A 13118-nucleotide genomic window follows, 5' to 3' on the forward strand; every position below is an offset into this window, starting at 1 on the left:
TGCTCTACCACTGAGCCACAACCCTAGACCCCTGACAGTATTATTTAAAAGCAAAAAGATCTAAAACAAGAAATAGGCCTGAAACTAACATGTCAAATTCATCTCTGAAATGTAGGTGGTAAATCCATGGATATGGGTTATATTGTTTCTATATTTTTCTACATAATATTTCTAGATAATTTTTTTCTAGAAAATTTTTCTAGATAATTTCCTAATTCATTATTAAACAACCAAGCAACATGTGCATATTACATGTTTTATAACTAAAAATAAAATACATAAAAAGGAATATGCACAGAAAAAAAAACTGAATGTAGTTGCTTCCATGGGGTTAAATGATTGGTAAACTATTCTCTTTTATCTTGTGTACAAATTTTGTTCACTGTGCCTATATTACTAAAAAGTGTATAAAATGTATGGATTTGACTGATACATAATGGGCGAATTTTCTTAACTTCTAATCAGAAACATTTTGTCTTTTTTAAGAGATAAAATAAATAACTCATATTCCTTTTGAGGCTGCACTTTAAATGCCTTTAAATTTAGTATTGTAAATATTGAATTCTGTAATTCCAATAACTTAAATGCATCAGTATTTATTTACATGGTCAAGCCAATGCTTCTAAAATGTTGTTTTGTCTCTCCCTAAAAAAAAAAAAAAAACATGCTACTGCAACTTCTGGTCATCACGGATTCTCTCTGCAAGCAATTCCATTCACCCCACATTGTCGAACTAGAAGATCCTTCAAACTGGTAAGTGGATAACTAAGCAAATACCTTTTTATAAATTTATATTAAATGACTCCGTTTTTTAAAGGCCAACAGGACCTTGATATATATTTAGAATGTCAGAATTAGAAGGGAGTTCAGCAAGTAGCTCACTGAGCCTCACAATCTTAAAAAAGTAGAAATACACAGGGAAATAAACTGGTTAATTTCACATTGCTTGTAAGGGGCAGAGTCACCAGAATGTCCCAGGTGTTGGCATATTTGCATGGGTCACCCCGTCTGAACAGTTAAACTTCTGGGAATGACTTCAAACATCTGCTCAGAGTTCTAGACTGTAATTCTCCTTAAACATCACTTAGCCACAGTGTTTAACTTCCTTCCAAATTCCCAGTCATATATTCACCCCTTGTGGGATTCCTTCATCCTTCTACCTTTTCCCTCTCCCTTCCTTCATTTGTTCCAACACATAACAAATATTTCTTTTCTTTTTTTTTTGACATCCCACTTGGAATTTATTTCATGTGATCTTCTCAGCAGGCACTTGAATTTCCTGGGAAAATTTTTTTTCTTTGCTGCCCTGGTTCACATTATAAATTAATTTACAAATATAGAATTGTGCTAGAAACAATATTTATAAAAGTTCATATGCTTGCTCACATACAAAAATATCCATAGGAAGAATTTTCTGTACACACAGGAGGCTAGGTAGTCTCTTTGGTTCTTTCTGCTTAATGGTTAAAAAGCAATGGGGGACATAATCTTTACTCCAATAAGCTATTTTTTCCCCACATGTTCTATTTCAAAGTAAAGACTATTAAAAAAATATTGTATCTTAAAGAATACACATGAAAAAGGGTTTTTTTTTCACAATATGCATGTGATCCTATTTCTAAAAAATTCAAAATCCCAGACTAAAAATGTTCACAATCAAAGGCTCGAAAAACATGACAGAAAGGAGACTCACTGGACACTGTCTTCATCTGAGTGAACTGCTGTCCCTGTAATTCCAACATTCATTTTTAACATTTTAAATAACTTGCTATTCAACAAATAATGGCCAAGTATTTGCCACCTAATGTCCCAGGTCCCTGCTGAGCACAGGGAGGGGGGTCGTGAGAATGTGTGAAGGGCCCAAGCCTCTGAGAAGTGAAAGGGGGTGCTAAGATAAATAAAATCATCTACTATTTTAAAAAATTTTGACCACAAATGGTTCATCATATTAAAACTATGAAATTCCCATTTAAAAATTTGTTTTATTTTTAACAAAATTCTAACAATTTTTGTTAGGAAATGAAATACCCACAACAGGAGTTGAGATCAGGATAGGCACCATGGTCAACTAGCTCAGCAGTCACCCCAGACCTTGGACTTGGGCAGCAGAAGTGAGCAGAGATGGTGACCCCTTTCCTGCTCAGGGAACATCGCTAGCGACTCTGCTGTTTCAACCAGAATCTTTGGTCAAGTGAGATCCAGCTCTGCTGCCCAGGGTGCAGCTTGTGTGAGCAGCTAGGATACAGACTACCAGCACCAGCTCTGGAACCAGTGCCCAGCTCCACCGTCTCCTCTCTGGGACCTCAGGCAAGTCCCCTCTCATCTCGGAATTCCACAAGTGTGGGCACAGGGCTCTCCTGCCACTCCTGCCAGGCAGGATTCCCGGGCTAAAGTCTGTTGCGTCTAGAACGATCCACAGCACCCAGGGCTGCCTGCAGTGTTTTATTGTGGTTAGTACCTAGTGAGTGCTAATCAGAGGTGACTGTGAGCTGGACATGGCTCAAGGGTTTGCAGTGCTTCCGACACTGATAAAAACTAACTGGAGGCCAAGGACACAAAGTTGGAGGTTTCCTATCAAAAAATTACCTGGCTTTTCTAGAAAGATAAGAAAGCTGCAGGACAGGAGATAGCCAGCCGCTTGGCGAGCCTTTGGATGGTGGGTCCAGCTGTTCCCTCTGCTGTTGTTTCCCACCTAGCGTCCTTGGGCCTGTTGTTCCAGCTGCCTGAGCACCTCAGAGCCCACCACCTGGCACAGAGCAACAAGCCTCCCAGACCCAGTTTCTGCCCTCACAGGGCTGCAGGCTGCCTGTCTTGGAGGCAGGTGGCCTTCTCCCCAGAAGCCCATCTCCAGGAGACCTGTAAAAGCTTGCTGGGGTCTGAGGTTCCAGGCTCCACCAGGCACCTCCCGGCAGAAACAGGACCGCCAGGATCAGGCAGGGGAGAAATGCAGAAGCTCAGCCCCACCCAGACAGCCAAGCACTGCCGCAGGTGTGCCCTAGACCTCGGAGCCTTCCCGGGGGTAGATGAGGCTGTTGACCACGCCCAGGTTATAGAAAGGGCTGCTGAAGGGGCTGCTCTGGGCCCCGCCCGCGCCGGCATGGAAGGGGCTGTAGTAGGAAGACTGCTGGCTGCCTCCACTGCTGGTGCTCAGCGAGGAGGCGTCTCTGGAGGCCTCGGGGAAGGCACTGCCGGGCGGCAGCTGGACGCCCTGGATCCCCGGGTGGCGGCTGCAGGGGCCGGCGCGCTGGGTGCTGCCGCCGCCGCCGAGGGCGCCGAGGCTGCTGAAGAAGGCGCTGAGGCAGGGGGCCGAGGCCAGCACCGGGCCTTCCATAGGGGACGCGGGGCTCTTGGCGCGCTCAGGCTCGGGCGACTGCGCTGGCCGCAGTAGGGAGGAGCTGTCTCCCTCGGCCGTGCTTCCCACTCAGGTCCCCAGTCCCGAGGACAGCCCCTCCTCTGACTTGGAAGTCCCTGCGGCCACCGCGGGAGCTGCCGCTGGCCTCGGAGCGCCGCTTTCGCTTCCGACGGAAGTTTCCATTGTTGAACATCTTCTCGCAGTTGGGATCCAAAGTCCAGTAATTACCTTTCCCTGGGTCGTCCTCGTCGCGGGGCACCTTCTTGAAGCAGTCGTTGAGCGACAGGTTGTGGCGAATGGAGTTCTGCTAGCCGGCCTTGCTGCGCTGGTAGAAGGGGAAGTTGTCGGCCACGAACTGGTAGATGTGGCTGAGTGTGAGCTTGCGCTTGGGCGCGCTCTGGATGGCCATGGCGATGAGAGCCGAGTATGAGTAGGGCGGCCGCACCATCTTCATCAGGTCCTCACGCTGGCCATGGACAGCCAGCCCAGCTCCCCAGGCGCAGCGGGCCCCGCGGGCGAGGCGGGCGCGGCGGGCGAGGGCTGCGCGAAGGGCCGCTGTGCGCACCCGAAGGAGCCGGCGGCGGGCGGCGGCTGCAGGAAGGGCCCTGCCGCGGCCCCGGGCAGCGGCGGCGGGCGGGCCGCCTGCGCCGGCCCATTGAGCCACAGGTAGGGGTTGGCGGCGGCCGGCGCCCCACGGCGCGGCGTAGTCGGCCAGCGTGTAGGGCGCCCTGGCGGCCGGGGGCGCGCCTGGGGCGGCGGCGGCGGCGGCTGGCAGGCCGGGCTGCGGGTAGACACTGAAGCCGTCGCCGCAGCAGAGCGCCATGTCCGCGGCCGGGCGCAGGTGCGGCGCGGCCGCGGTGAGCCGGGAGCGCGGCGAGAGCATCCCTCTGCGGCCGCCCCGGCCAGCGCGCGGCGCCCGCTCCAACAATTATTTCTTGATGGGTGCTATTATTTAGGGTCTATGTGCCCTATATGGTCCCTGCCTTCATAAAGCTGGTGGTCTAGAAATCTGCCATTATGGCATTAATTGTCACATGTGGCTATTTAAGTTTAAATTCATTAAAGTTAAATAGAATTAAAACTTCAATCCTTTGTTGCACTAGCCACATTTCAAGTCCTCCATGGCCTCAGTGCAAATGTAGAACATTTCCATCATCATAGAAAGTTCTTTTGGAAATTCCATCCTCAGAGAAGGGGAAGAAAGGAAAGTAAGCAATTACAATGCAGGTGGTTTCACTATGATAAGGGAAATTCAAGAAGCACTGGAGGAGTGAAAAAGTATTATTTTCTAAGATGCTGATGGGAAAGTGTCAAGGAAAAAACACAAATATTTATTCCATGGATTCTGTATTAGAATTTCTGGCTCTCTCTGAACTTCTCCCTTCACCCTCTCTCATCTCCTTCTTCTTCCTCTTTATTATCCTACTCAGTGGGAGGATAAGGCCTCATATTCCAAAAGACAATTAAAATAAAATGCTACCTTCTCGATCCAGTCCAATCTGTTCCTCAAGTTTTCTCTCAATGACTAAATCTGCCAGCTTAATTCTTGCTCATTCAAAACAAAATACCTCCAGCAAAGGTTCTAGAGAAAACTTTTGGTCCTGGGCATGACCTCATGGTTTCTGATGCCAAAAGACCAGGTCAGGCCTGAGAAGGTGGCAGTGTGTTAGGTTTTCAAAAGGGCAGTATTCACTTTGAGTTCCTGTAACAATACAACAATCCTTCTGTGTGGCCACACAGGCAATTGATTTTTTTTTTTTTTTTTTCAATGTTTACTTTTATTTTATTTTATTTTTTTTATTGTAAACAAATGGGATACATGTTGCCTCTCTGTTGGCAATTGACTTTTAAAGCTGTTTACTCCCTGCTTTTTAAATTTTCTAATCATCCCCTAAGTGTCTTCGGAGCCAAGAGTTAAACTCAAACACAGGTGCAGAAGAGCTAACACAAAGGAAAAGAAATAATATTCAAGATCAAGTGAGAAATCAGACCCTCTATGGTTTACTTATGTAATGGTTGTTGTCATGATAATAATGGACACACCAGATACAAACATGTGACTATAGAAAATCCCTGCCCCATCAGACCAGGCTTGATGAAGCCAAATGAATATTGAAATGTGCATTCAAAGAATACTTTTTAAAGCAAGAGCTCTATTATATTCATTTATGCGGAAGGCAAATTAGAATAGACAGGACTTTGGGGGCACATTTGCTTTTAAAATTGGATAATGGTTATTAATTATTTGTAGATAAAGATCTTCAAAGTGCTTTCCTATCTTTTATTCAGTGACTCTATCCCACCCCCAAAGTAATTTCATTTGTGCCATTCAATTATAGAGCAAATATTTTTTCCATTTTTAAAAAGAACAATGTTTAGCTTAATTCTGCATCATTTCTGAAGGATCACAAACTCAAAATGATTGGAGGAACTTATTAATACTATTCAGTTAGTGTTGCTCAAGGCAGCTGACCTGGATATGCTCTAATTACACCTCCAGATCCATTGGTGCCACTCTGTTCTGCAAAGTCTGACTTCTACAAATGGCCACAATGGTTTTCCTGCATTTGACCAGTGAGAGGACCTGCACAAGCAGATGCACAGAGTGATTGGGGGAAGGGGACAAAATGGAATCAGCTCCCTCACTTCAGGCTTCTGTTGGCACTGGCTGCTTTCTTCTGTCAGGGTCACATCTTCTATTGGTTGGCTCATCTCCAATATAAAGCTGCAACTATATTTGCAGACCCTTCCTATTTTGGTAACTTCTCCCTCTCCTCTCCCCTTTAGGACGAGGGGTGGACCTAGGTCTAGTGGAGGTAAGTACTCCCCAACATTAATAGCTCTAGGTGCTTTGATATCTCACTACTTTTCCTTAAACTGTTGTAACTTCATTAATAGTCCTATCATTACAACTCTCAACACCCCATCTGGGGATGCCATCCATTTCCTGATGAGAGGTTGATAAAAACAAGCTTTACTAAAAATTTCTTTCTCCAAGATCCAGTTGCACTATGGGAATGTAAATAAAGTGAGCATCTAGCCATCTCAAATTCCTTGAGACCCACAAGCTCAGTAGGAATGGAGTATACACATTGGGGACTGAGGAAAGACTTCCAGAAATACAAAAGAGCACTGTTTGACCTTGAGATGGTCAAGAAACAACTGAGAGATGCCATGCACCATTGAGTTTATTTTCCTGGGTTCCTCTGTTCACTACAGAATGTTCTTCTGTTAAGGAATCATTCTGGAGGCTTTGAACAGCCTCTTCAATGTGATTTCTTTCCATATACTACAACTCAGATGGCTGTTTTTGCTTCTCCTTGAGTCATCCAACACATTCCTGCCTGTCTCAGATTTTTGCAATTTTCTTATGAAAGTCAAGGACCTTGGTCTTCTACTTATTGTATTGTCTCCAAATTAGCACAGAGGAGGACTCTATTACTTAATTTATAGTGAATAAACAAATCAATGGATCAGTGAATGAATGAGAACTGCAGGCTTTGTGCAGGCTCTTTTTTTTATATTTTAACCACAGTGAGTGAGCCTTTCTGATGCACTTCAACTTAACCAAAAAGGTAAAATGACTTCTAAAAATATTAGGCACAAATTAACCTGTTCTTAAAATGTCCTGATTTTAAGGAGGATGCCATTGCTGTCCTCCATCAGAGTAGATCATTATGATAAATTATTTAATATCACAATTTGGAAATGTAGAGTTGCCCTAGTTTCTGTTGTGTGCTGAGAACACAGCCTCCTGTCTTTGTTGTCCAGTGTCAAGAGGTGTGTATGGATAAGAAAAAAATAAAATGTATCAAAGTGTGTTAAAAATCCTGTTGGCTCCCCAATGTTGCTCATCCATGGGGCCATCTCAACTTCCCATTTTCTCTTTCAGTTCTTCCAACGCAGTTATAATTAGTTTCCACATGAAATTTCCTTTATTAAACAAGCAGGTATAGAAGTTTCCATCACCTGCCACTGACTGACACACCAAAAAAAAAAACCTAAATGTTTTTGAGATGAGTGATTCTATGACTTTAACACTCATGGTATAACGGAATTGGAACAAAAACTATAACTTTGAGACTAAGTTCTGCCACAGTTGTGTAGTAGACAGGTTTGGAGCCTGTTTGCTTATTTATGTCTTTGGCTCCTCCCTTTACTGTGTGCCAAACCAATTTGCTAATGACAGAATCCTCATTTGGTCAGAAGTCCTAGAGACCTAATTACCCATTTGTTTCTTACTTCTGCTTCTGCAATGAATTTTTTAAAAATTCAGGGCATAAGCAATATGTATTAATAACTGGATATATTTATTATCTTATGCAATGCATACATAAATTATAACACACACACACACACACACACATACACAATTCTGGAGGTCAGAAGTACAAAATGGGACTCACTGAGCTAAAACCAAGGTGTCATTAGGAGACTCTGGAGACTCTCAGGAAGAATTCATTTTCTTGGCTTTTCCACCTTTTAGAGACTTCCCATGTTCTTTAGCTTATTGCTCCCTTCTGTCTTGAAAGCTAACAGCAAATAATCAAATCTTTCTCACCTTAAGGAGCTTATATTTCACCTCATTCTTACCTTCTTGCTCCCCTCTTTCATTTACTAAAACTCTAGGATGGTAGTGGGCCCACCCAGATAATGCAGGATAACCTCCCATATCAAAGTTCCTAACATAGTCACCCCGGCAAAGTCCCTTTTTCCATGTGAGATACATCTTTGCATGTTCCAGGGAATCAAATGTAGACAACCTTGGGACCCGTTATTCCCCTCACTGCATCCTCATCCTGGGATCAACCCCTAATCGATGACTGACAGGAACTAGTAGATGAACACTCCAGTCCCTCGCCTTGCAGCTGGGATAACATCAAGGAGCATGTTTCATCCTGTCCTCAGGATTCCCCAGCAGGATTAAGTTTGGTTCAATGTCCTGGTGAGCTGATAGATGCACATCCTTCTTTTAATGGTTGCCTTCTCTCTCCTTTTTGTTTCCTCAACTAAAGTTTCCTGCCACCTCCTAAATAAGCATTTTGCAATCACTTTGCTTGTCCCAAGATTTTTTTATTAGGGAACCTAAGTAAAAATACTGTGGTTTGGACCTCACTTTTTCCTCAGTATCTCAGTGTCCTTGGGAAAAAGACATATAATATCATCTCCTGATATGTTCTTCCAAGGAATGTGTGTGAATGAGAAAGAAATAAAATATATGAGAGTGTTTTGGAAGAAATTTCAACAGAGGCTCACAAATGTATGATCTCTTGATTTAAATATAGTCAACTTTCTGTTCTTGACACAGTGAATTCATGAACTTTAGCCAATGCCTCTAGAGTCATGGTTCTCCACTTAGGGCAATTTTGCTCAGTGGGAACATTTGGAAATAAATATATGAAGATGTTTTTGATTGTCACAATCTGGAGTTCAGGATACTGATGTCTAGTGACTAAAGACAATACAGAGAATACCCCTACCCCTCAGCAAAGCTGCAATCAGAATTGTCAATAGTACCACTGTTGGGAATTCCTGCTTTCAAGAGTAAACTGATTTATGTCATTATTAGGTTTATAATCACCAGAATTATTTTTTCCCACTGACTTCAACGATTTGGTTGCTCTGCTCATTCTTTGAGAATCAGTCCTACTCGAGTCATTGACAAAAGAAAGGCTATGTGGCAATGCTCTAATGTCACCCTTCATAAACACCTAATTTTGTGTTGCTGTTGCTTTTGTTAATGTTTTTGTCACAGAACCACAACAAAATACATCATAGATGAATCTCATTGTAACTGCATCGTTAAAGTCACCATTCTCTAGTAAACAGAGGTCAATTCACCTTAGAAATTGGGTTCTGCCTTACCCAACGGAATTCAGCAGAGTGTAACTTGCTGAAAGTCACTTCTGTTTTTTTCGAGAATCATTTAATTATACAATAACATGAAAGAATTAAAATGAAGACCTTAGTTACTAGAAATCTGAGCACTTTTGAAGTCTTATCTTGGTTTTCACAGTCATTTCCATGTTCCATTTTCCCCTTTCTTCTCCCCTCTGATGCATTCCTACATTCATTTCACTCCTTCATCTTTGGCATCATTATTTTCAATTTCATCATTTCGTCATCCTATTCTCCATTCCTCCTCCTTTCTCTTCTTTTCCTCCTTGATTCTCCTGTTTTTCACTTTTTCTTTCGCTCCAAATTGGAAATTTTCTAGTTAACTGAATGGCACTTATAGAATTTAGCTACCTTTCCCCAGCACCTCCACAAGTATGCAAACCTGAGCCATCTGGGCTATTTAACATCTCCTCTAAGGCCTGTCACTGCATCAATCTCCTGATCTGACTAGATGCACAAGAAGTCATTGTAAGTTAGTTTTATCTAGAGCACATCATCCACTTTACTGTTTCCTCTTCACTGATATCTTATACTCAATAATTGACTAATAATTTTAAACACAAACACAACTCTCTCCTGTTTACTTGATTAAAAAGAAAAAACTCAATTATACCTCAGAGCTTAGATTTTAGAAATCTCAACAAGGGATCTCATGATTAAGAAAATTTATTTTAAATGGAGGATGCAGAGGGAGGAAAGTCCTGGGGACTGACATTGACCAAATTATGCTGTTGTACTGTGAGTATGTATGAATATGTGATTGCAGACCCCATCAGTATGTAAAATGACAATGCACCAATAAAAGATGTGGGGAAAAATGAGGGTGCAATAACCTCTAAGCAATATTCATAATATAAAAAAATTAGAAAATCTACTTTTTAAAACACAAAGAAAATCTATTTTTTAATCTATTTTTTAAAGACATAAGAAGACCTTGTATCTGGTTTCTATGATACTTGTACTTTTATAGATAAATGTTATTTATTTCTAGCATTTATCTTGGAGTCATTTTTAATGAGAGTGAGAAGTCTAAGAACTCTCTACTTGTCAACATTTAAATAATCCTGATTTTGTGAGAATAATTTGAAATAGATTAGTACCAAAATATTTCAAAGTTGCAGTCATTTTTCAGGTCAAATTCTGTTTTGCAGTCTATAACTATATACAGGAAGATAATTAGAATTGCAGTATAACAACAGCAACAAATTATTAAGTACTGGCTCCATGCCAGGGATAGTGATTTTCATATAATGTCTCTAATGGTTACATGGCAAACCATGGTCTACTACTTCATCTCTCTCATCTACCAGTTTTTATCATTCTTGTTATCTCTTTTTTCTTCCTCTCCTATGGATTCACTTTACATATTTATTTTCCCTATCATTTTTTTTCATCTTTATCTTCTTCCTGTAGCTATGATGATCCACAGTTCTCTGAGACAGAAATAAAGACTCTGGCACTCACAAAAGTGAACCTTGCCTAGTATTGTGCACATGGCAGGTGGAAGGGTAACTTCCAACCCATGTCTCTCTAATCCACAGTCTGCAATCTTTTCTTAAGTATTAATTTGAAGAATCACATATACACTTGATTCTCTGCAAATTTATAAACTTAGTTTACTTCATACATTTGCAGAAACTCCTCTTCCCTTACATGTCCAGAGTCACAACTTTCCCCCTTTAATTACGTAGGATATTTCCAAGTCTGCCCTGAGTATTTTAATTACCATGGTTTAGGCTAAGTGAAGAGAACTACTCCAAGAATAGAAGACAATCCATACATCCTTGAAAAAATAAATTTAAGCCTAATCCCAGAGATATTAGGCATCTTCTATTTATGGAAATTCCCAATTAGGAGGTTGGGCTGAAATATATATATATATATATATATATATATATATATGTGTGTGTGTGTGTGTGTGTGTGTGTGTGTGTGTGTGTAAAATCTCCAAAATCTTATGGTAAAATGCATGCAGATGTATATATAACATTATGTGGGTATGTATTCTCTCTCTTTCTCATATATATATATATATATATATATATATATACACACACTCAATTTCTTTGGGCCACAAAACTATAAAATGTGTCATATTTTTTGTTGAGTAGCTTTCCCAATTTGGGGTGTAGATTTTTTTTTCTATATGAATAATTCCTGTTTTAATGTGATGTTCTGCTCAAAGCAATTTTTGAACCTATATGAAAACTACTTCTTAGAAAAAAGATCCCTTTTTCATAAACAAGCATCATACCTTCAACATTCCTCTGTGCAGCAATCATGAACTCTGATAAACTGCAAGAAAGATCATGGACTATTTAAAACACTATCTATACTCAGCTCCCCATAGTGAAACTGTCCCAAGTCCCAGATTCACCTCATTTGAAGCAGCTGAGAGAAAGAATTTTAGTTGACAGCAAAAACCAAACAGGGAAAGAATTTTAAAAAGCTAAATAAAAGAAGATGAAGGGGAAGAAGAAGGGGGGCAAGGAAAAGAAAGGGGGGAAAATTCTCTGAAATAATAATACTAAACCACAATAAACAATTGGGATCTATGGAACAATGTTACAAATAAGTGTGTCTGACAAAATTTCATTTGTTCCTTCCTAAAGGAGTGTCTCTGGGTGATCTGGTGTTCTGATTTCCATCAAATGTAAGGTACTACTGAAGTGTCAGTGGTACCAGTGAGTGTGCCAATAGAAAGGGCACACAGACATGAAAATGAGTGCACAATCTTGGTTGAAACAAGTTGAACAAGCATTCTATTGTTTCCTGTTCCCTTGTTTCCCACCAAATACCTCCAAATAACAAGACAAGGAAATAAGACATTTTCACTATTGAAAAATTTAATTTTACTCATAAATGATCCAACCCTTAGGAAAGAATAAATGACAAAGATTATTCAAAAACCAGTGGTCCCCAACTTTTCATACAGAACATACTGGGCCATCACAAGAAATAAACATGCTTTGTTAAGCAAGATGAGCAAGGTTTAATTTTTATTTTTTTCTCTCTCTCCCTGTTTCTATCACACCCTTTCATTTTCCCCAAATAAAAACAACTTAGAACAAGAAGTTCACTGAAGTTAGTTTACACGATTGATGCCAGGACTTCAGGATACAAACAAACATCACTGAGGTTGACAACAGCTACTTCACTCAGTGAAAGGCTTTACAACTTCCCTCTCCTGGTTCTTGTACACTTGTGGTGGCATTCTGCCCACATTTCACCCAAATCTGTAAGGTTCTCCATGGAGACCCCAAAAAATGAAGCACTAATTTTTACAACACTAATGGCAAAAATAAAGGTTTATTCATTGTTGTGTACCAGAAGAAGAAAACATTTAGGATCTTAGAATGGAGGTTCCTTGCAGGGTTATACTGGTAACTCGACAGCATCTGGGTGGCCCCAGGTGCTGGGCCTGCTCTGGGTCTTTCTCACTTAGAAAGTCAAGCATGCATAATATTCAAAGAATGTTATGAATCTAAGGTTGAGGTCCTATGAAGCTGAGCAGAGACTCATGGAAAAATGAACCCACCAGATGTTCTCTTAGATATCTGAAACATATTTCCGCATAGTCCACTTCCTTACAAGAAGAAATATGAGGAATATTTAAATCATGAATAAAACATCTCTTTTTCAAGAAGCTCAGAAGTCCATAGCAAAGAAAACCTACATAAACAATGAGATCTATGTCTACCTTCTTAATGGAAATAATGGAAGTCAGAGGACAGTGGAATAAACTATTTGATGTGCCAAAAGAAAATAACTGCATGTCTAGATTGATGTACCAAGATAAAACATCCTATAACAGCAAACACAAAATAAATTCATTTCCATACATCCAAAACCAAACAGCAGCCTTTCA

At 41.0% G+C, this 13118-nt stretch overlaps 1 pseudogene across 1 annotated transcript; it reads right to left on the bottom strand.

The window, feature by feature from the left end:
• Positions 1-2995: 2995 nt before the first annotated feature.
• On the bottom strand, positions 2996-4190 carry LOC306652405 (forkhead box protein I3-like; annotated as a pseudogene). The gene has a single exon. The product of its transcript is annotated as a forkhead box protein I3-like (transcript).
• Between the last annotated feature and the right edge of the window lie 8928 nt (positions 4191-13118).

Source organism: Sciurus vulgaris (genome assembly GCF_902686455.1).
Source record: "Sciurus vulgaris genome assembly, contig: HiC_scaffold_182_arrow_ctg1, whole genome shotgun sequence".
Lineage (NCBI taxonomy): Eukaryota > Metazoa > Chordata > Mammalia > Rodentia > Sciuridae > Sciurus > Sciurus vulgaris.